Source organism: Rattus norvegicus, chromosome 3, assembly GCF_021556685.1.
Source record: "Rattus norvegicus strain SHRSP/BbbUtx chromosome 3, alternate assembly SHRSP_T2T, whole genome shotgun sequence".
In the NCBI taxonomy this organism is placed as follows: domain Eukaryota; kingdom Metazoa; phylum Chordata; class Mammalia; order Rodentia; family Muridae; genus Rattus; species Rattus norvegicus.
In genome coordinates this window covers 124,854,027-124,876,360 of record NC_141536.1, presented here as the reverse complement: position 1 = coordinate 124,876,360, position 22,334 = coordinate 124,854,027, and the positions used below count along the sequence as shown (strand labels likewise).

The window sequence follows — 22,334 nt, the reverse complement described above, 5'->3', positions numbered from 1 at the left end:
CACAGCTCCTGCATCTGTGGCTCAGGAGACATTAAGGAAGATGGGGTGGAAAGATTGTAAGAGTCACAATATTAGGGCTGTCCTATGAGACAGTGTCTCCTGGAGACTGCTGCATAATCAAGACCAGGACACTAGCAATATCAATGGACATCGATGTGTTAATATGGAAGGGAAAAATTTTGCAGAGTATCACCACTAGATGAAGAACTACAACCATTGACTCCCAAGAGCTTATCCATCACCCTGGGATGAATAAGCTCCCTTAGTAGTTGGCCAACAGAGAGAGGACAGCCTTGAAACCATATATACACCAACTCAGCAGATTTCATTTACATGTCTTTGTGCACAAACACACATAACCAAAGACTATACATTGGTGATTTGGGAGCATAGAAGAGGACCTAGTGAGGGTAGCTGGGGAGGGCCAGAAGAAGAAAAGCGAGTTGGTGAGAGTGATGTAATTCTACTTCAATTAAAAAAAAAGTATCTGTCACCTTACCCGAATGATGACAGTTTTATAAATTGTAATACAGAAATCCTCCTTTACTATGTTTCACTTTCTGATGCTTCCAATACCTGTAGGCATAGTCTGAAAAAAATCACAGGGAAATTCTACAAATAAACAGTTTTCATACTTGGTTTTAGTTTATCAACATATCTTATCTTCTAGAACACTTTTCCATATGGGTTAGCTGATGTTTTTAGACACTCTATAATATTGTATTGTATAAGTATAGAGCAAGCTACACCTTATCTGCTGGGAATAGATTTTGAGATCCCCAGGAGATGTCTGAAACCCTATAATTTCATGTTTCTCCATCTTGCTATGTATTCACCAAGCCCTGTGCTCTAACAGTTGTAGTTTGAGTTGCATCAAAAAAACAAACACGACTTCCCTTTTCCTTCCTAACAAGTATAAGGAAAGAAGGAGAGGTTTTTCCCATGGATATTAGCAGTACCAGTTTGGGATTATTTTCTTCCCTATGCACTCCCTATGTACTTCTTTCTTATGGACTCTCGTGGTTTCAGTTAAAGGAAGCTCCCTATAGATTCTCTGCTGCATAGAGATGCAGGATTCTAACAAAAGCAGTGACTTCTTAACAGTCAGCAAGCTGCACACTTAACGTTGTGTATTCTTTTCTGTATATGTGTTCAGTCTGAGAGAGAGAGCAGTGGCTGAGTGTTCTAATTCATGCCTGTAATTTTAGGGGCTTGAAGGCTAAGGCAGCTGGGGTTCCATAGCTAGGTCCAGGCCAGACTGAGTGACATGTACAACTCTATCAGAACATAGAAACAACAACAACAACACAACACAACACAACACAACACACACACACACACAAGCACACTATGTTTAAAATGCCATCTCAACAAATGTGGAGAATCCGAGTGCTCCTGAAGAAAAATAAAATTTGGTCCATATCTCCCACATTGGACAACAGTCTATTCAAAGTGAATAAAACTACTTCATATAAAATCAGAAACACTAAAACCGTCCCCCCAAAAAATCCATAAGCACTTCAAGATATGGCTACAGGTAACACATTTCCAAATAAAACCCCAACTGTACAGCATATAGCCTTGGAGATTGATACATGGGACCAAATGAAGTTGAAAAGCCTACACACAGCAAAAGAAACATCAATGGATGGGCTCCCGAATGAGAGAAACATCTTTTTCAGAAATGCTTCAAACCAAGGTTAGTTTTAAAAGTATAGAGAAGACTGCAAATGTTAAATGCATAAAAATACAAAATTGCCAGCTAAACGGGCAGTGATCAGACTGGACAATTCTCAACTGAAGAATATAATTCTGTCCTTTTACTTTTAAATTCCGTGACTTTATTTTTCTTAACAGCTGAATAGAATTCTATTATTATACCTGTCATATTTTCAGTGATACCAGTACAACATTTATTAGATGACTTTTAATTAGATCATGCATATGTATATATTCAGTAATAATTATTATAGAATAAGATGTGAATTTGACAGGAAGATTTGGGGAGAGAACACTAGAAGGATTTGGAATGTGGATATGATAAAAATGTATTGTGCTCTGGTATGAAATTCCCAAAACAAAAAGTTTAATAAATATTACCTTTTTAAAAATCATTTTTTTCTCTCATACAATACATCCCAACTGCTGCATCTCCTTTCTCCACTTCTCCTAGTCCTCCCTACACACTAACCTTCTCTTCCCTCAGATCTGCCTCTCTCCCTGTCTCCCCCAGAAAAGAGCAAGCCGCTAGGGACAGCAGATGAACACAGCACAAGAGAAAATGAGACAAGGCACATGCCATCACATCAAGGCTGGGTGAGGCAACCCAGTAGAAGTAAAAGGGTCCCTCCCAAAAGTAGGCAAAAGAGTCAGAGACACATCTGCTCCTACTATCCAGAGTCACCTCAAAACATGAAACTGACAACCATAAAATATATGGAGGACCCAGCACAGACCCATGCTGTCTCTATGTGCCCTGCTTAGTTGATTCTTGACTCTGCCATAGTTCATACCACACTTGACTTCCAATACATATTGTTAAGACATTTTATTTTTGTGTATGAGAGTTTTGCCTGCATATAGGTATATGCATCATGTGTGTGCCTAGTTTCTTCAGAGCCACAAACAGGTATTAAATCCCCTGGGACTGGGGTTACATAAAATTGTGAATGAATGAGTGTGTGTGTGTGTGTGTGTGTGTGTGTGTGTGTGTGTGCGCGCGCCCGCGCACGCGCGTGCCGGGACTGAACTCAAATCTAATACAAATATTTAAAAGTTTATGATAACATAAACAAATAAGTAAATGAGAAATCCAGAAAAATCTGTCCAGAAAATTTCAATTTATTTATGTAACTACTCTGCCTTTAGGGAGAAACCTAACATCCAGACTTTAAGTGACAGTGTTGAATAAGGACTAGGGAGTACCTTCCCCAGAGTACTAGAACTGGGAAGGAGAAATAAACAGACTATTTCTGGTGGAGCACTACCTTAGGTGGGTCAGCAGAATTAACATCAGTGGTGACATGACATGTTGAAAGCACATACTTTGGATGTGAGGTAATGAGAAAATGACATTTTATCTCTGTTCTTTTTCCCAACCCTATGATCTCAGTCTAATAATGACAAATGTTCATGCAACTCTACCTCAGAAGGACTTCTCAAAATTTGCAAGGTGAGCAAACATTAGGGAGGACTGAAAAATTTTCACAACCTAAAAGACTCATGTAAGGTCAGATCTTAGGACAGAAGTAAAACATCAGTTAAGATGGTGAGAGCAAACCAAAGTAGGGAATTCACTTGATAGTACAGGATCACTTTTGTTTCATTAGTTGGATCAAATGTATAATACTCAAGATATTCACAGTGAGAGAATCTGGGTATGGTGTTCATGAGAACTATATTTGCACATTTGAAAATTTGAAAATTCATAAATTTTCTGTAAATTTAAAACATAAAACATTTATCATTTTATTAATAAATAATTTTATCATATATAAAATATTAAATACAATATATAATTTATTATGTAATAGATTATATTATGGAAATTAACACAATATTATATAATATAGTTTGATAATATATAGCACATCATGTATTGTAAAAATGAACATATGTTATATAATGTATAATGTTATTAAAATATTAATAACAATATAAAACAAAATAAAGTTTTAAAAAGCATAGATTCATACAAATTAAGGAAACTTTGTGAAATCTCAATAATCATTAAGTGTTGAAAACATATTGTTATCTTGCAGTAGATGTTTCTGGCTTACATGGTCTCATCCTGTGCCTTCCAAACTGATAAAATATGATAACAGCAGAAACCTTGTATATGGGTATTCTTAGTCAATGCTTTTAGCTCTATTTTTCAGTTCTATAAAGCTATTTTGAAATAGAACTTATTTTAGTCTATTAATAGCATCAAGGATAAATGTACTTTTTTAATTACTAGATTTTGTAGATGTATCAATTGGGATTGGGCTCCATGCAATCACTTGTTTTTCCCATTTTGATTAGTTGTAGATTTCTGTGAGGAGAAAATGTTTCCTTGATGAGGGGTGAGCCTTATACTTATCTGTGGGTATGAGGATAAGTATCTAAAATGCAGTGAGAATTATGCTGTCTTAGTAACGTAGTAATTAAGTTCTCCAAGATTTATGACCTTACTAGATCCTATTAGCTGGCCAATACCACATTCGATTTCCCTCGTGTTTAGCATGCCTTAAGTACAGTTAGAGAGCTGTTGGTTCCACCAAGCTCTGGGTGTCACTCTTCTACCCTTAGGGATATTGTGCCCTGAAGATTGTTGTTTTAGTTCATAGAAATCATAGCTGAGTAGGACTATTGGGAGCTTCCTTCTCTTAGAAGCGTCCATGGTATTTCCTAGTGAGGTGAAAGCTATTCCACAAGGAGGAATATCCAGGTTCAAACCGGATTGAATCCTCTGTCTCAAGAATTCAAAGTGCATGGTGTCTTCTGAGAAAGGGACTTGCCTTTAACCCCTGAGAAGAAAGCAAGGGAAACAAACAGAAATGTTTTTTTGGGGAGGCTTTTGTACAACTCTCGCCAAAAATTCAAAAGGGGGACATATCATGCCCGATGTTGGAGCTTTTGTTAGATAACCTCTGGCTTTTGTGGGAAACAGTTCAGATGGGGAATTTTCATTTAGATAATATATGTACATATACACATAAACTTACACGCATTATATGTAATTTTAGGTACATGGTAGACTCATTATGACATTTTCAGATATCCAATGTTATGTTAGACTGCTCCCACTTTATGTACCAGTCTCCTTCTCTCTCTCTAAAGTCTCCCTTTCCTATATCCTTCTTCAAGTGCCCTGACCACTGCTAGTCCCCTCTCTGTGGCTGCTCCATGCCCCCCTTTGCTTTCCTTGTGTCTGCAGCTAGTCCAGGCTATATGCTCACATCTGAAGACTTGGGCTAGGAATCATAAATAAGGCAGAGCATGTGATGTTTATCTGTCTGGGTCTGAGTTTCCTCACTCAATATGATTTTCTAGTTTCTCCCATTTAACTTCAAATGTCATTATTTCATCTTTCCTTACATTTTATAGTGACTACATACCACATTTTGATTACTGGCCAGTTGAAGAACATCCCATTTACTAGCTATTTTGAACAGGGATAAGCACAAGTTTCATTTCAATGAAATGGAATGAATTTCATTTCATGTATGGCTTTTGACCATGAGCCAAGGAGTGATGTAGCTGAATCATATGGGATATTTACTTTTAGCTTTTGGGGGTTCTGTACACTGATTTCCAGAGTGCACAGAACACTTTACAGAACTATAAACAGTGCACGAATTCCCCATTTCCCCATATCTCTATCCACTGCATTTGCTGTTGATTGTTTTTGTTTTTTTGATCTTTGTCATTCTGATAGAGAGATAATATGAAATCTCAAGGTTGTTTAGATTTGAATATCCCTAACTGCTGGTGGGAATTAATTTTTTAAGGACATTTCTTGGACATTTTATTTCTTCTTAATAATTTCCTATTCAGATGTGTTGCCGCTTTTATTTACTTTGTAGAGAATTTTCTTTTCTTTTAATTATTTATTTATTTTACTTCATATAGTGTATAGTTCATTTGAAAACAAAGACCTATATCTTACTACGACCATCGAAATAAGATATTTCTTCCATTATTAGGCTGGTTAGGACAGGATTTGTTTAGGTCAAGTTTTCAGTCTGGATATCTAGATGTTAGTAATATGTATAATGAAATAATATTTACTATGGGTCCACATGGGCACCCCTTATAGGATTCTACAGCTAAGAAAAGACAGTAGAAACAAAAGAAAACAGTTAGTTGTATGGATTTTACATTCTAATCTATAAGGACATACAGGTATTGAGAAAGTTAACTTAAAATGCATTTACTATGGAATACTAATTTAATTTTGTAGGAAGTCTTTCATTGGGATGTGTTTTATGTTTTTCTCATGATATCACTGGCCATGTGGGTTTGGAGAGGAAGATCAAAGATCATAGAACTTCAGTATACTTGCTGTCATAATATCAAGAGTACATGTTATCATTGATATTAATCTTTATGCCCTATCTGAGATAGTGTTTGTCAAGAGTCTACATTGTCAATTTACTTTCATAGTTAAGGAATGAAACACTATATTCCAACCCCTTGTGGGTGGGATACCCACATAAATAATTTGAATTTATTTGGCATTAGAGATTTCTCAGTTCTCGTCTATTTTTATAATTTATAGATGATATAAATCATCTATTAATATCACCATGGAGCCACAAATATTTATTTTTTTATTTTGGTTACAATTTTTCCCTTCATTATCTACCATGTTGCTTGAATTATTCTAGCTTTGGCTATTGAGTGCCCTTTTAATTGACTCTTGTCTCAGGACATATTCTATCTACTGTGGGCTAGTAAAAAAAATTCACTGTCTCTTAATACTTTAAAATGATATATTATTTTCTGTTCTTGATAAAAATCCATAATTTCTTAATCTTTTCAAGGTTATAATTTAATTACATAGTTTCTTCCTTACACTTCTTCCTTGTAAGTTTTCTCAAACACTCTCCCTGCCATTTTTCAAATTCCTGGCCATTTTTTAAAACATTGTTATTATATGGGTGTATGCATATATATTCTTAAATATAACCTGTTCAGTTACATATGTTATTATAGATAGATAATTTCTATAAATATTTTCAATGTAATCATCTATGTTTATATAGACAAAGGTTTTGTTTATGTGTATATATGTGTGCCATGAGAACAACTGGTGCTCATGGAGTCTAGAGATGATATTGAATATCCTGGAACTGAAGTCACAGATAATCGTGTACCACATTGTAGATGTAGGGAAACACATCCTCTCCTAAAGCAGCTATTACTCTTAACCACGGGGCCATTTCCCCAGCTCCTGGTCTATATTTTCCTTTAATTTAAATATTAGTCCTGAGGTCTACAACTCTAATCCATTATCTCATTGTGCCTTTCAGTTTTATATTGTCACAGATAAATTAATACAGAAGCAATTTAAGTGAGGAAGGATTTTTTCTAGGTAATAATTTCAGAGTATATCAATCTACCAAGTCAGGGAAGGAAAGATAGTGGGAGTTGATTGGTCTATATCAATAGCAGTCTAAGATGGCAGGTCACAACTTGGTGACAGACAAGAAGCAAGTAGGGACTAGAAGTAGGGTCAGGTTATAATCATAAAGACCCATTCTTAGTAACAAGTCTCCATCAGCCGGGCTTCTTGACATAAATCTCCTGCAATTTCTCAAAATAGTGACACCAGTAGGATCAAGGATTCAGACACAGGACCCTGTTGGGGACATTCACACCCAAACCATAAGACACATGGAGCCTTTCTCTTTCTCTGTGATTTCACCAACAAGAAGCTTGGTTTTCATCATTTCCCAAATATTTATCTAATTGTCCAACAGCCATGAGTGTGCATAGCTTTTCAGCTGGGGCCATATTGATTTCCAAGGGCTGTGCAGAGCTGGCCCTGACCTGATTGGCTGCAGCTCTCTAGAGAGTTGGTCTTGTACCTCAGCCAGTCAGCACAGTAGAGCTGACTCTGGTGGTGTGGAAATAGGTGAGCTGTCCCTGAAGGAATGTGAACAGGAGAACTGAACCTGCCCCTTGCGTGTAGCAGCATTGAGGGAACTGGCTGGGATAATGCTACAGAGCTTGCTCTGGCGGTGTAGTGCAGGAGAGCTGGCAGGCTGACCAATTCAGCTAATACCCAGGCCCAGATTCAGGTCTTTGAGTTGCCCATCCCAATGGCTAACTCCATCTATGAACTGCTGGGGCACATGGAGGGGATGGTTCTACAGAATTAAAGCTGCAAGAGCTCTATGGCATAGGACAATAGCAGGATAGCCAAGAAGAGTCCAAGTAAGGATCCAGTACTGATAGTGGAGTCAGTCTTTACAGTCCAATGACACATTGAAATGATTATTAGCAAGTAAATATGTTTGGATAAAAGGACATACAGTGTGACACACTGACACATTGCAGCTTCCATGGTGAGATTGTTTTTGTTTTGTTTAATTTTGTTTATTCCTTTCTTCCTCCCTTTCTTTAGTTTTCTTCTGGAGATAAGATTGCAAGGGCAGAGACCGGGTATGAAGAGACAGGGGATGTGTAGGATTGGAACACATGATGTGAAGTTCATGAAGAATCAATAAAAAGTTTTAAAAAAAGAATTTGCTAGGCATCCTGACAAGTTTTGTCAACTTGACAAAAGGTATATTTATCAGAGAGCAAGGAATTTCAATTGAGAAAACGCCTACACAAGACTCTTTCATACACAACCCTATAGGACATCTTCTTAATTAGTGACTGATAGACTGAAGATGGAGGGTCCAGCCCGTTTTTGGTGATGCTGTCCCTGAGCAAGTGGTCCTGAGTTCGATAAGTAAGCAGACTGAGCAAGACACGATAAGAGAGCCAGTACGGAACACTCCTCCACGACCTCTCTATCAGCACCCGTTTCCACTTCCCACCGTGTTTGAATTCCAGTCTTGACTTTACTTGATGATGAACAGGGATATGGAAGTGTGAGCTAAATAAACCCTTTCCTCCCCAAGTTAATCTGGGTATGGTACTTCATCACAATAACAGTAGCTACAACTAGGACAGTACGTGAAATTAACCACCAATGTTAATGCCCACAAGCTCAGCACTCAGGAGCCTGAAGCAGTACTACCATAATTTAGAGGCCCAAAGTACAATTCATTTAATTTCATTAGACGGATCTTATTGTATGTGTATGATAAGGATGTATGTTAATTCCTCCTTAGACTTTCTAAAGTTTCAGGAATTACCACATCTTTTAAAAAATATTAGTGATGTGTATGCAGGTAGGGGGCATTAGAAGTTAAGTGTACATGCATATGGATGATAAGGGCTGATGGGTGAGAGCACAGTGGGTAAAAGAGCCTGCCACTAAGCCAGGCCACTTGAGTTCTATTTGAGAACCTGATGATAAAGAGTAAAAACTAATGCATTCCTACTGGTTGTCCTCTGTCATCCAAGGCAATCATATACATATACATATAAGCATGTGTATATATTACATAAATAAATAAATGTAATAAATTAAAAGCAGATGTTCCATCTGCATCCAAACACTTTAGGAAGGAAGTATATTTTCATATAAATTTAGTGCAGCTACTCAATTATTTTTAAGGAGTAGGCATTATTACATATTCAATTATAACTGTGACTGAAAATGACTGATGCTTATTTTAAGGGAGATTATGAATATTTTTACTTTAGAGTAGAGAAGACATTCACTGATCCTCTCACATCAAGCAGGTTTAAAGGAATAGGGGGACAGAAATCTCTTTCACCATTACACTATGATTCAACATATTGATTGCATACTCAACACATTGATCCGTGAGTAGGGATTTCTGAACTATGAAGACCCACGTGGAGTATGTATAAGTGTTTGGATGGGGTGACACTTTAGTCTAGCTGATGTTTGCCTTTTGGTGTTTGACCAGCTTCTCAGAAGTCCCCAAGCAAACAATCTAGAGTTAATGTTCTAGGTCTACTTATAAATCCAAGATTCTCATACATTATTAATTGTATCCGAGTCAACAGGTTCCTTATAAAACATTTCAGGCCACATCCAACAGACTGATTTATAAGATTAAGAGCAAACTATTGTTTAATTGTTTCATGATCCACTATGAGATTGTCTGTCTACAGCATTTCTTTGGGAAACATGGTTTTAGGATCATGCCTCCGTCTTCAATGGGCAAGTGAACCATGTGGAGATCTTAACGATAGGGTCTGGAAAGCCTGCGAATCTGGCTGTGCTGAAAATTCCATGTGGTCCTGTGCACTTCTGGTCCGAATGTCAAACTTTGAGCAAGATTACTTAAGACATTGTTTTCCACATTCACATGCTTTATTTATCTGAACCCCAAATATTAATCATATGAAACACAGTTGTCAAGATTCTAGCCTCATTATTTTTTATAGATATGAGATCTAAAAAACATGGAGTATTCCTAATTCAGAGACTTTGAAATGTGTCTAGTTGCTACCCAAAAGCATGAAGAAGGGAGACGTGCTTCCTCTTCATTTGGTCATTAAACTTCAATTGGAAAAAAGATGAGAAATGCAAAGGTCCTTTCTATAAATACCTCCCTAGGTGCCTCTATAAGGTAGGTCACAGATGAAACTTCCTATCAGAAAATCGTGGTTTTCCTCAACCTTGACTACTGAACAGAGCTATACACATGGTTGTATAATTATCAACACTGTCTCTATCCACTAAGTTGTCTGATCTTATTTTCCTGGGTGATGGGTTTCCAGGTGTTGAACTCGTGGAAGCTCCCATGGGAAATGGGTATTGGAACTGAAATATCTAGTTGCTAGAAAGTGTTGTCTGAAATCATTATGGAGAAAGAAAATCTACCTCATTATTTATTAATTGTTCCTGGACCTTTGCACTTATAATCATTTCAGGACAGTTTGTGACTTCCAAAAGCGATCTGTCAAAATTGTGTGTTCCAGTATTGTATCACATAGACACAAATTTGCATCCATTTAAATGTAGGCAAAATTTAATAAAATAAGTCAACCACTATCTACAGAAAGTTTGATGGAATTTGTGTTATTTGTGTAACTACTAGTGTGAATTCTATTGCATAATATCTCACTTTTTAAACATTATCTGTTATGATATTTGTCTAGAAAAATACTATACTGGATGTAGTCTAATACAGAGGACATAATTGAGTTCAAGACTTAGTCCTAATCACTTGACCAATGAATACTAAACATGGTAACAACTACTTAAAATACAGCAGGACCATGAATATGTCAGTATCATCTTTCTGAGTCTCTTCTAGCACCTCATCTTCATTAATGCCAAAGCTCTTGTTGTAGTTTTACAATCCAGGAGTTTATGCTGACCTTTGAAGCCATTATTTCCTAATTATCGTCCTTCACATTCAAATCCAGCAAGCCCATTTTATGTTCTCTTTCACATTTGCAGAATGCACATTTTATATTAATTTCCATAGCTTAAGTGCCATATGTGATCATTTGTCCTCTGCTTAGTCTTTTAAATCAGTCTACTTGAACTACATCTATTTTGCTTCCTTCTCATCTTATCTTAGAGGCATTCTTAGGGAACTCTAAGTCTCTTATAATAAGGACAAATATGACCAAATGATCTTGTGATTTAGCGGTGTCTCTGAGTTATCCTTGTCTTTGTTTCAGCCACGTTGACTTCAACTCGAGCTCTAGCATATCTCTTCTCTTCTATAACAATTTATTGCATGAAACATCAATCAATGGGTACATCTTCTAGTACCCATTCTTCCTGCACATTCCAAGCTCATCAGAACATTCTTAGGAGGATCTTTCCCTTCCAACATTATTAGGGAAGTTACTCAAGTTATAGATAGTATCAAGTATCAGAGCTATATTTAAAACAGTTGCATTTTGAAACTTATTTGTGATGGTTTCATTAATGTGCATACATCTTCAGAGAGGACACATTTTAAGACAGGAGTCATGTTTTTTTCTTGAACATAAAGTTCCTTACTTAGCACTGATCATAACATAGTTGATTCAAAAGAGAAAAGCTGATGTGGAGGTGGAAGGATGAATATAAGGAGTAAGTTAAAGAAGAAAGGTAGGAGAAATGGACATGGAGATGGGAAAAGGGAAGGAAGGGAGAAAGGAAAGGAAAGAAAGAAGGGAGGGAAGAAGGAAGAAAGAAAATCCAAAAGCTGGGTTTATTTTTTAAAGATGCCAGGTAACAAAGTATTTGTATGTTTTTTCTAGACAAAAGAAAAAGGAGATAGTACAAAGGAGAGTTTGGAGAAAGGAAAGGGATCGGGGGAATGATACAATTATATTACAATCTTAAAATCAGAAAGTGAAGCAGAAATTTCATGGATAGCGAATATCTTCCAACCTCCCCCTTACTGACCTACCTACCTTAGCTAGTTCCCACTTCCTAGTTTCTGTAACCTCCCCAAATGATACAACCAAATAAGGAAAAATGTCCAATAATTACTCTATGAGGGAAATTTTATATTTAATCTCATTTCATGAATGTATATTTTCATGATAAATATCTCATTTTCCTCATTCATTTATTGATTGATAACTCATTTTGTGATATATATATATATATATATATATATATATATATATATCACAGTGACCAGCAAGTAATCTGAAGATCCTTAATAAGATCCTTAATGTTCTGATTTCATTCCCCATGAGTATGTTCCCAGTTATGGGATTGTTGAATTAAATAGTATTTTTCGTTTTTTAATGACACTTCATAATGACATATAGAATCATTTAAAAGCTAAAAATAGGGCGTTGGGGATTTAGCTCAGTGGTAGAGCACTTGCCTAACAAGCTCAAGGCCCTGGGTTTGGTCCTCAGCTCAAAAAAAAAAAAAAAAAAACCAAAAGCAAAAGCTAAAAATACTATATTAATGTCTCCCAACTAGCTAGTTTCATGCTAACCCTCCTTTTACAAAAGAATTTTCCCTTCAACATATATTGTCAATATTTTTAATTGTCTTTTAAATAATATCTTTTCAAACTAGCTGCCCACAAGCAATCTTATCTTAAATTGGAAAAGGCTGAAAGTATTTTTTCTAAGATCTGAAGCAAGTCAAGACTATGATTTTCACTTATTTTCTTTGGGATAGAAGAATTATCTACTACACATTTGAAAGAAAGGGAGCATGAAGATTAGAAAGAGAAAAGTCAAATGTTCTATGTTTACAGATGTCATGACCATTTAAAAATGAAAATATCATCAAAATGACAAACAGAAGATGACATTCAGAAAATGGTTCTGGAGAGATCATGAAGCCCATGCAGACCACTGATAATAGACAACATGAAAACAAATATCTCTGTCTTTCACTCTGAATAAAACTCAATACAAAATGGACGTGGATCAATGGCTAAGTATACTGTTCTTTCAGAGGACCCAAGTTCAGTTCCCGGAATCAATGACTGCTGGCTAACAATTGCCTATACCTCTAGTTCCAGGATATTCAGTGTCACCTCTCGACCTTCGAGGGCACTGAGCACACTTATGCATGATTTTACACAGACATAGGCACATAAACGTAAATTAAATCCTAATGAAATAATTATGTTAAAAGTAGAACTGATAGATGTTTAAAATGAAACTAAAGCAGTACAATCTAAAATTCAAGTGCAAATCAAAACTTTGAAATCTAACAGTCTTTTAGTTTTTTTAACGACAAAGCAAATCATATTTTAAAAAGTTCAGAAGCATTTATTCTCTAATATAAAAGCGAAATTTTCCTTAGATCCTGAGGTCTGCAATAATGGGTAGACAACTGATTTGGGTATTAGAGTGAGATAAATAATTTGTCTAATTTGCATTTTGCTTTGTTTTAAGGTGGTTCATATAAAGGTAACATCATTCCTTTCACTCAGAACTCCAAATTCACTGTATGGAAACTACTTAATTTAGTAGAGTAAATGAACAGAAAAAGATAAAATCATCTAAATTTTTAAAAATCTAAATGTCTTACTTTAAAAATTGAAATATATTTATAAATCAGAAGCATCCAAGGAAATCTAATTAGACACAAAATTGAATTTCTCAAAGGTTGTATGCCCCAATCTTCTTCTAAGGAGATGGGATTCCTTGCAGATTCATAGTCATATAATTTACATTGCTATTATTTTTACATTAAAGTCCTTTGTCCATTTTCTATTGATTTTTATTCAGGAAAAAGACACAGATCTGACATCCCCCTGTCTACTCTCACTTTCATTCTTCTGCATCTGCTTCATGGTCTCTCCAGAACCACTTACAACTAAATGTTGTTTCCTATTTATCATTTCCTCAGCCTTTTGATAATATTTTCATTTTAAAACAGTCATGGCATCTGTAAACGTGGAATGTTTGATTGAGCTCCTGCTAAGTCTTCTATCCCACAGAGAAGTGAAAGTAGCAATCTTGACTTCTTCCGTATCTTAGAAAAAACACTATGCATTCCTTCTGAGGTCGGAGTCAAGTTGGACATCTATGACAGAGGTAATATTGCTAAAAGGTTAACTGGTAACTGTTTTTTTTAAGTGTGTTAGAATGTGGACTAGACCATTGTGATGTCCAGAGCCATGATGCACCGAGCCCCATGCCTGGGTCTGCCTCCTACTTTACCTGGGATCTGGTTTCATTATTCATGGCCCATGTTACTACTGATGCCATGTGAATGTTCATGGTAAGTGCTTCAGCCTGAATCCTTGTTGATATCTATAGGCTTTATTACCACAGGAGGCCAGGTTGATGTGAGTGGCCTACACTGACAACTGAAGCCTTGTTGAAGTTTTGGGCCAGTGCTGCTCTTGTGGGTTGTGATCATGTCTGGCTCCTGCAGTGGTAGATAGAGAGCCATGCTAATGACTGTGGTCTGTACTACCACAGGATATCATGCTGAAGTCCATGGCACATGTGCTGCTGGAGATCGTATGGATGTCCATGGTATACACTATGGCCACAAAACATGCATAAGTTCATGATCCAGGATTTCACTGACTATAAAGAACAAAGAAGCTACTTTTGACAGAGTAGTGATTTCTTCAGACTCACAGTTGAGAAAGAGGGACATAGAAGTCTTTTGTGACAACACAAAACCACCCCCCAAAGGAACAGCCAAGATAAAATGTCATCTAAGAGAACTCTGTAATATTGCGATAAGGGTGCTGATGTATATCTCTCCATAATTGATAGCTTCTGGCAGGGGTACAAGTGGGGAAGAATTCAGTTTTCTATGAGGCGCTGGTAACCCAGAGTTTTAGCTTCAATGACTATATGGCCAACAAGAATTAGACTTGTTCTCTTCATCCTCCTCCTTTTCTCCTCTACCTCTTCTTCTTTTGTGTTTTCCTGTGAGGGCATTCCAAGGGTAGGGGTGACAAATGTGGGGGGACCGGGAGGTGAGTGCATGCTCAAGGTTCATAATGTGAAATTCCCAATTAAGCAATAAAAATATTCTTTTAAATTTAGAAAGAAGAAGAAGAAGAAGAAGAAGAAGAAGAAGAAGAAGAAGAAGAAGAAGAAGAAGAAGAAGAAGAAGAAAGAGGAGGAGGAAGAGGAAGAAGAGGAGGAGGAGAAGGAGAAGGAGAAGGAGAAGGAGAAGGAGAAGGAGAAGGAGAAGGAGAAGGAGAAGACAAGAACAAAACCAGAATCAGCAGAATCTGGCCTAGAATATCATTCTGGACTCAGTAGTAACTTCAAATCATATAATGTCAGTAAACTTTTTAGAGTCAAATTCAGTTGTTTGGGTTCTGTTTAGGATCCAGTATCCTGTATTAAGATTTCAAAATTCTGTGTTTCTAACAAATTTCCAGGTAACCTTACTATTTCCGGCTCATATCATACATGTTCCACACTCCCCATAGGCAGCACATCAAAGATCCTTTTGAAAATAAGATAAAGGGACTGACCAATACTCTTAACTAGCTAGCCAAGTCATCGCAATCAGTGAAAAACTGATGATGTTCATACTACATAGCTCACTGTGATGTGTCCCTTCCCCCTGGGGTATTCCTCTTTAGACTTATGCCCAGTGTTACCATGACCACGTCATCACAGCACACTCACTGACCAGCTGTGTGAAGTCTCAGCCTAAGATGATGGGATAACGAAAGGCAATGTGGTACCCTGTTCATGGCTGAGGTATCACTGTAAGCTTCTCAATTCATATAGGCTTCTAACTGTATCAGTCAATCAAGTGGTGGCAGTGACACCCCTGTAACTTTTTAAAGTCTCTGCAGTGTCCTTTTGATTCTCTTAGAATATTTTCCTTGGAATTCTCCATAGAATATACTTATCCCATTAAAGATATCTCCTAAGATCCCCAGTGCCAACACGAAGCACAGAGCTCTGCATTACTCATCCATACTCTATAATTAACACCAATGCCCAAGAAAGCCTTGAGTGCTCAATTCTCTTGCCTTGGTTTTCTATTAGGATTATGGGTTCACACTACCATGCCAACATTGTAGTATATTTATTCCTTATACATATGTGTTCATGTTAGTGTTTAATTATAAATGAGGTACACTAAGAGTCAACAATAACTAATAATAGAAAGGAATTACTGTAACATTATTATGTGAATATATTCTCTTTCTCAAACTACTTTATTGCAGTTAAAGAACACTTCACAGCACAAGTTTTACAACATATTTAGCATTATCGATATAGGTATGTAATCCCAGAACTCACGAGGCTGAAGCAGCAAGGTTAAAATTTTAAAGCCAACTGAGATTGCAGAGTAATTTCAAGGTCTAGGCTCCGTGAGAGACTCTCAAAAGTAATTGCCACATCATTATTCTTACGCTCCAGGACCATTCCTAAATAAAAAGATTATTCAAACATCAGCACTGTTGATGAACAGTTCATCTGATTAGGAAGATGCCTAACTGACAGGCAGGTACTGTAAATAGCATGGTCCTATTAGACAAAGGAACGCGACACAACCAGAGGAACTTTGGAGAAGAAGGGTTTCCATCATACTATGTAGATCAAGGTGCACTTGGAAGCTTCTGGATTTTAATTTCAGAATTTTTTCAAATTAGTTGATTGTAACTGAATCTGGACTGGAAAAGTATCGATATGGATTAACTCTCTCTTAGAACCAACCTGCCATAGGAAATGAAGAAGCCAATATAGAGATTTTAAGAGAAAAGCTCAGTTCCTTTTCATGGCACTACATAGACAGTTGGTTGTGCCAGAATGAAGATGAATATCTCATTCCCAGCCACTATCTGTCAGAAACTCACTGAAATTGACCAAAATACCAAAAATATGGAAATATCTCCCATGCTTATGAATCAGTATGATTAATACAGCAGGAAAGGTTGCACTACAAAAGCAGTCTGCAGATTAGGGCAGTTCCCATCAATAGTCCAACACTGTGTTTTCCAGAAACTGAAAGGACAATTGCTATCTTCCCAAGGATATACCCACATAACACAAACATAAAAAGAAACAAACACACACAAGTATACAAAGACACAACACACAACACACACACACACACACACACACACACACCAATCAAACAATAGCAACAATGACAATAACAAACAGGACAGCTAAAACAATCCTGAATAAAAACAGTACTGCTGGACTCATCACTATCCCATGTTTATATGTGTGCTACAGAGATGTAGGAATAAAAAAGACTTGTATTTGGCATAAAAACACCCACATTGGTCAGTGGAATTGAATTGAAGACATGGACATTGATCTATACATCTATGGATATTTGTTTGGTTTCTTTGTTTTTACACACACACACACACACACACACACACACACACACACACACAAATACACAAAAGGTAGCACCTTCACCAAATGGTGCTGGTCAAACTAGATGGCTCTATGTAGAAAAATGCAAATTGATCCATGACTATCATGCTCAAAACTTAACTACAAATGGATCAGATACCTGAATATAAAGTGAGATATTCTGAATCTGATAGAAAGAAAATGTGGGGAATATGAGGCTTGAACTCATTGCCAAAGGAAAGAACTATCTAAACATTGCACCAGTAGCATAGGTAGGCACTTATAACAAGGGTTAATAAAGGGTCTGTCATGTCTTTGTAGCAAAGTACATAATCATTCAGGAAGGGTGGCAGACTACACAATGGGAATAGAGCTTTAGCAGCTATGGGTCTAATATCGAGTATCTAAAATATTCAAACAACAACAAGGATCCAATTAAACATCAAGAAAACAAATAACTCAATTTTTAGAAATAGGTACAGAACTGAGAATGTCCTCAAAAGATGAGACTCAAATGGTTGAAAAACACTTAAAGAAATGTTTAACATCCACAGCCATCGGTGAAATGAAAATTAACACTACTTTAAAATTTTCTTTTGCACTTGTCAGAATGGCCAAGTTCAATAAAACAAATGATTACACATGTCAGAAATGATTCTGCAAAAGGGAGCACTTATTCATGACTACTGGACATGGAAACTGTAAGAATCGGTGTCATGGTTCCTCAGAAACCATGGGAATAAATTTACCTCAAGATACAACTATACCATTCCTGGCATAGCCACGTGGGATTCTATATCCACAAATATTTGCACATTTACGTTCAGTCCTGCTTCATTCAAATAATCAGAAAAGGTGTCTGCTTTTCTTGCCTAAGAGAACAGCTCAGTTCTTTTTCAGTCTACTGATTCTTGTTCATGGTACCGAAAAGCACCATGAGGAGGAAAATAATCAATAACCTAGCTACAAAATTTTCCACCTAAAATGGTGACGTGCTTGCAATATATACTGTGCAATACTGGCACAGATTTATTGGATTAGTCAACTACTTTCTGATTGTACTTACAACATAAACTTTACACTGCTGAAGTGAACAGAAGCCAGAGTCTAGATAGGCTATGTATCTAGGGGAAAACTAAATGCTATTATGTTGTTAAAGAAACATAGCAATAAAATTATTCTTAATGACACTTATTCTACTATATGCATAGATCAGTGTCTCAGTAGCCATCATCATAGAAGCATCTTCTCGCAGTATATAGGAACTAATACAGACCCCACAAATAGAAAACATTCTGAGTGAAAGGGTATAGTGCACTCAGTCCTAAATGGGATAACTTCATCAAAGTCATCCACATTAAGGCTCAAGTATCTATGTAAGAGAGGAGGCAGAAAGATTGTAAGAACCAAAGGTGATTCTACTGGATGATATTGTATCTTCCAGACACAACATGACTGATACACATATGACCTCATAAACTGTGGGACCATACAGGACTTATACAGTTTCCAGACAAAGTCCCAGAACTGAAAGTGGGAAATGTTCATAAATTCTCTTAAGCAGGAAGCTGTTTGAAATTGATACCACTGGCAAAGGAAATGTTAGTTTTCTTCAATGAAGACTCATTGGGTATAGCAACCAGACTCAGAAAGTTAGCCAGCACAAAATGAACTTGAAACTATTTTTTTGCAGAGTTTGTATCATTTTTCTCTGTTTGGGTTGTTTTTATCCTCAATGGTCTTTTGCTTTTTTATTTTTGTTTGCTTTTTCTTTTTGTTTTCCTGTTTGGAAGGGCCAAGTGTATGTTTCTTGCTTTGTTTGTTTATTTCTTTTTTAGATAAATAGAAAGTGAAATGACATAAAGTTGGGTGGGTAGGGAGGCAAGGATGATCTGGGAGGAATTAAAGAAAAATGTGATAAAATATATTGTATAAAATTATCTTAAATAAAACAATATTATAGAGGAGCACAATAATTAAACCTTCAGAAGAAGAGTAAGGCTCAGCTTAGCTCAGTATTGATGTAATCTCATCTGAGCTATAGACATGTTCAAAAAGAAAGTTCCATATGATTCTAGATGCAACTCACATGGGGCTACATCTTCCTCAGATATTTGTCCTCTTACCTGAAGGCCAGAGAACAAAACTGAGACAGAAAGTCCTAATCATGCTTGCTTACTGCCTAAAGTCTTGATGAATTGGGTCCCATAACATAATGAAAGGTCTATGGTTTTATGTAACTAAACATGGGACTATTTGCTACCGAGCCGTAGCTAGAACAAAGAGGTTTGCTGGGAGATAGTACTTGGAGACATTTTTTTCATGGATCTCTCACATTTCTTGAATAGTGTGATCAAAGTCACTAAGTGCCCTAGGTTCTAGCTGTGCTCATAAAGAACTGACTCAGATGAGAGCTGCACCTCCCTCTAGAGCAAATGGGAAGTATGATTACAGTTCTATAGTGGTTTGAATAAGTATGACCCTCCCCCCTCCCCAGACTCATGTGCTTGAATGCTTGGCCAGTACAGGAGTGGCACTATTAGGAGGTATGGCCTTGTTGGAGTGCTTCATGGTGGAGGCTGTCTTTGAGGTCTCATATGTTCAAGCCACACCCAGTGGAGCAGCTCTCCTTGCTGCCTGAGGAACGAGATGTAGAACTCTCAGCCCCTTCTTCAGCAACAGGTCAGTCTGAATGCTGCCATGCTTCTTACCATGACGATAGTGGACTGAATCTCTCAAACTGTAAGCCAGACCCAATTAAATGTTTTTCTTTATAAAGGTGATTTGGTCCTGATGTCTCTTTACAGCAATAAAACTCTAAGAAAGACAAGTCCTAAGGGAAAATGATGGTATATTTGGAACAAAAGCAAGACACAGATACTACCATTATATATATTTGAATTCCCTAGGAATAGACTTTTGATTTTCAAAAACTATTTTATGTAGAGATATTTATCAGACCTTGTAGCATCATCCTAAGGACAAGAATAACCAGCAGATGCTCATGCTGCTTCCCATGTCATACATCTCTAAACAAATCTTATATCTCCTGCCAGCAACATGCCAACCTGTAGTATGCCATCATGAAAAACAAAACAAAACAAAAATGAAAAATAAAAAACGAGTCTTGAAAGCATATGGATTTAAAAATAGACCTGAGTCTAAAATCCTGTTCTTGCAGCCAAATCTGTATGACTTGGGTTAAGCTACTCAATCTTTCTGAATCATCTTCATCATTTACAAAGTAGGATATATATAATGCATATATACATATATACATATACTCTAAAATAAGCATATATATATATTTTCTACAAATACAACATTATGTATAAGGTAGCTAGAAAAGGGCTTGCTGTGTTCATGAAACTGGAGTCTTGTCAGTGACAATCCCCCCTGGATTTCCCATAATTCCCATGTCAACCCCTTCTGTTCATCTATGTGTTTCCTATTTCCTATTTAATGAGCAATAGACTTTGTCCTCAGTTTTATGGAGACTGTTATTTAGAGGCTATTTATTCAAGCTATTTTTATATTATAATATCATTTGTTCTGATTTGAGTCTTGGAAAAATGTCACCATTAGATTGGTTTGTTCCTTTCTAAGATCTTAGTAAAAGTGAAGCATCATGATTCTCCTAGAGTTACTCTTTTAAATCTTTTCAGTACCTTTTAATGGAGAGCTACCAGTTGTTTAAAGAAAATCCGTGAATTGGTTAGCTTTATTTACTCTAACCAGTGGAAGATACATTAAAAAAGATTAAAAGCAAATGTAAGTACCTGAAATGGTCTAGAAGAAAAGCAGTTTTAGATATACTAATCCCTCATGACATGTTTTCGTGTAATAATATGTTTTTCTTCTTCTTCAACTAATGCTGCTGTAGCTGTGAGCCAACATGCTCACATACTTTATTTTTTAAATTCATCACTCAAGCTTGAAAGTAGATGTCATCAATAAATATTCAAGAGTAACTGGCAGAACCAGGACTCTCTCAGACAAAAATCACCCCTGACATATGACTTCCTGAATCCGAGGGAGTAAGACTGACTCAAAAACAACTAAGTCTGGATTAGCACATAAGCCTACTGTACAAGAGAAAATCTCATGCCGCAATGCTACAGCTTCAGTGGGAAGCCACAGGGGAAATGCTCGCCAAAATAGCATCTTTAGATTCTTGTCTTGAAACAAAGCAGTATATTCTGATATTTTGGGGTGAGTATCTCTAAGGAATTTAAATAGACAAGAACATAGAACAGCCAAGTTATAATAAACATTATATGATATAAGCTCATATAATAGCCCAAATTAATAGCTAGAGGGCCAACACACATACCTCAACTTTAAGTCAACAAAAACAACCCTGTAGATCTGTATTGTTCTCATAGCATGTGTGTGTGTGTGTGTGTGTGTGTGTGTGTGTGTGTGTGTGTGTGTGTGTCTGAGTCTGTGTTAGTGCATGCATGTACATACATGCATGTAAACCCCTGCGTATTGGGGTGATTGTAGCAAGTTATCAATAGTTGACTTCCATTTTTGGCACCCAAATTCTATACCAGTTTGAAGATCACACAGAAAAATTTTCAGATGTGGTAACTACTTGTGTGTCTTCCTTTCTTCCACAGACTCTGGTTCAGTAATTCCAAGATGGGACCAGGATATTCACTGTCTGACAAACTCCTAGGTGGTGCTGCGCATTGAATATGAGTATATAAAAATGAATTCAGGATTCAGAGACACCCTTCGGGTCTCTTGAGTCTGCATGCCATCCAGAGGTTCCAGACTTGGGGGAACTCACTGCTGCCCAGATCTGTGGCCTTGGAAGCATCCCAGATTACCTTGATTGGTTTTTCACATATGTAAGGTCAACAATGTATAGATTACTAAATGCTGGTCATGATGGTGACTCCTGAAATTGCATAGTGTATCTCTTCCTCTCAGAAGGTCTAGTATGGGCTGTTTCCGCGTGG

General features: G+C 36.8%; 1 long non-coding RNA gene across 2 annotated transcripts in view; it reads left to right on the top strand.

Annotated features, from left to right (window-relative positions):
• Window positions 1-17,203, top strand: part of LOC147995713 (uncharacterized) — a 49,719-nt gene extending 32,516 nt beyond the window's left edge. The window contains exons 2-4 of one of the 2 annotated variants that reach the window (XR_015683834.1): window positions 3,113-3,172; window positions 14,143-14,287; window positions 15,073-17,203. This is a non-coding gene — a long non-coding RNA (uncharacterized LOC147995713). The remainder of the gene's footprint in view (window positions 1-3,112; window positions 3,173-14,142; window positions 14,288-15,072) is intronic. The other variant, XR_015683835.1, reaches the window with a different exon arrangement.
• Window positions 17,204-22,334: the final 5,131 nt, after the last annotated feature.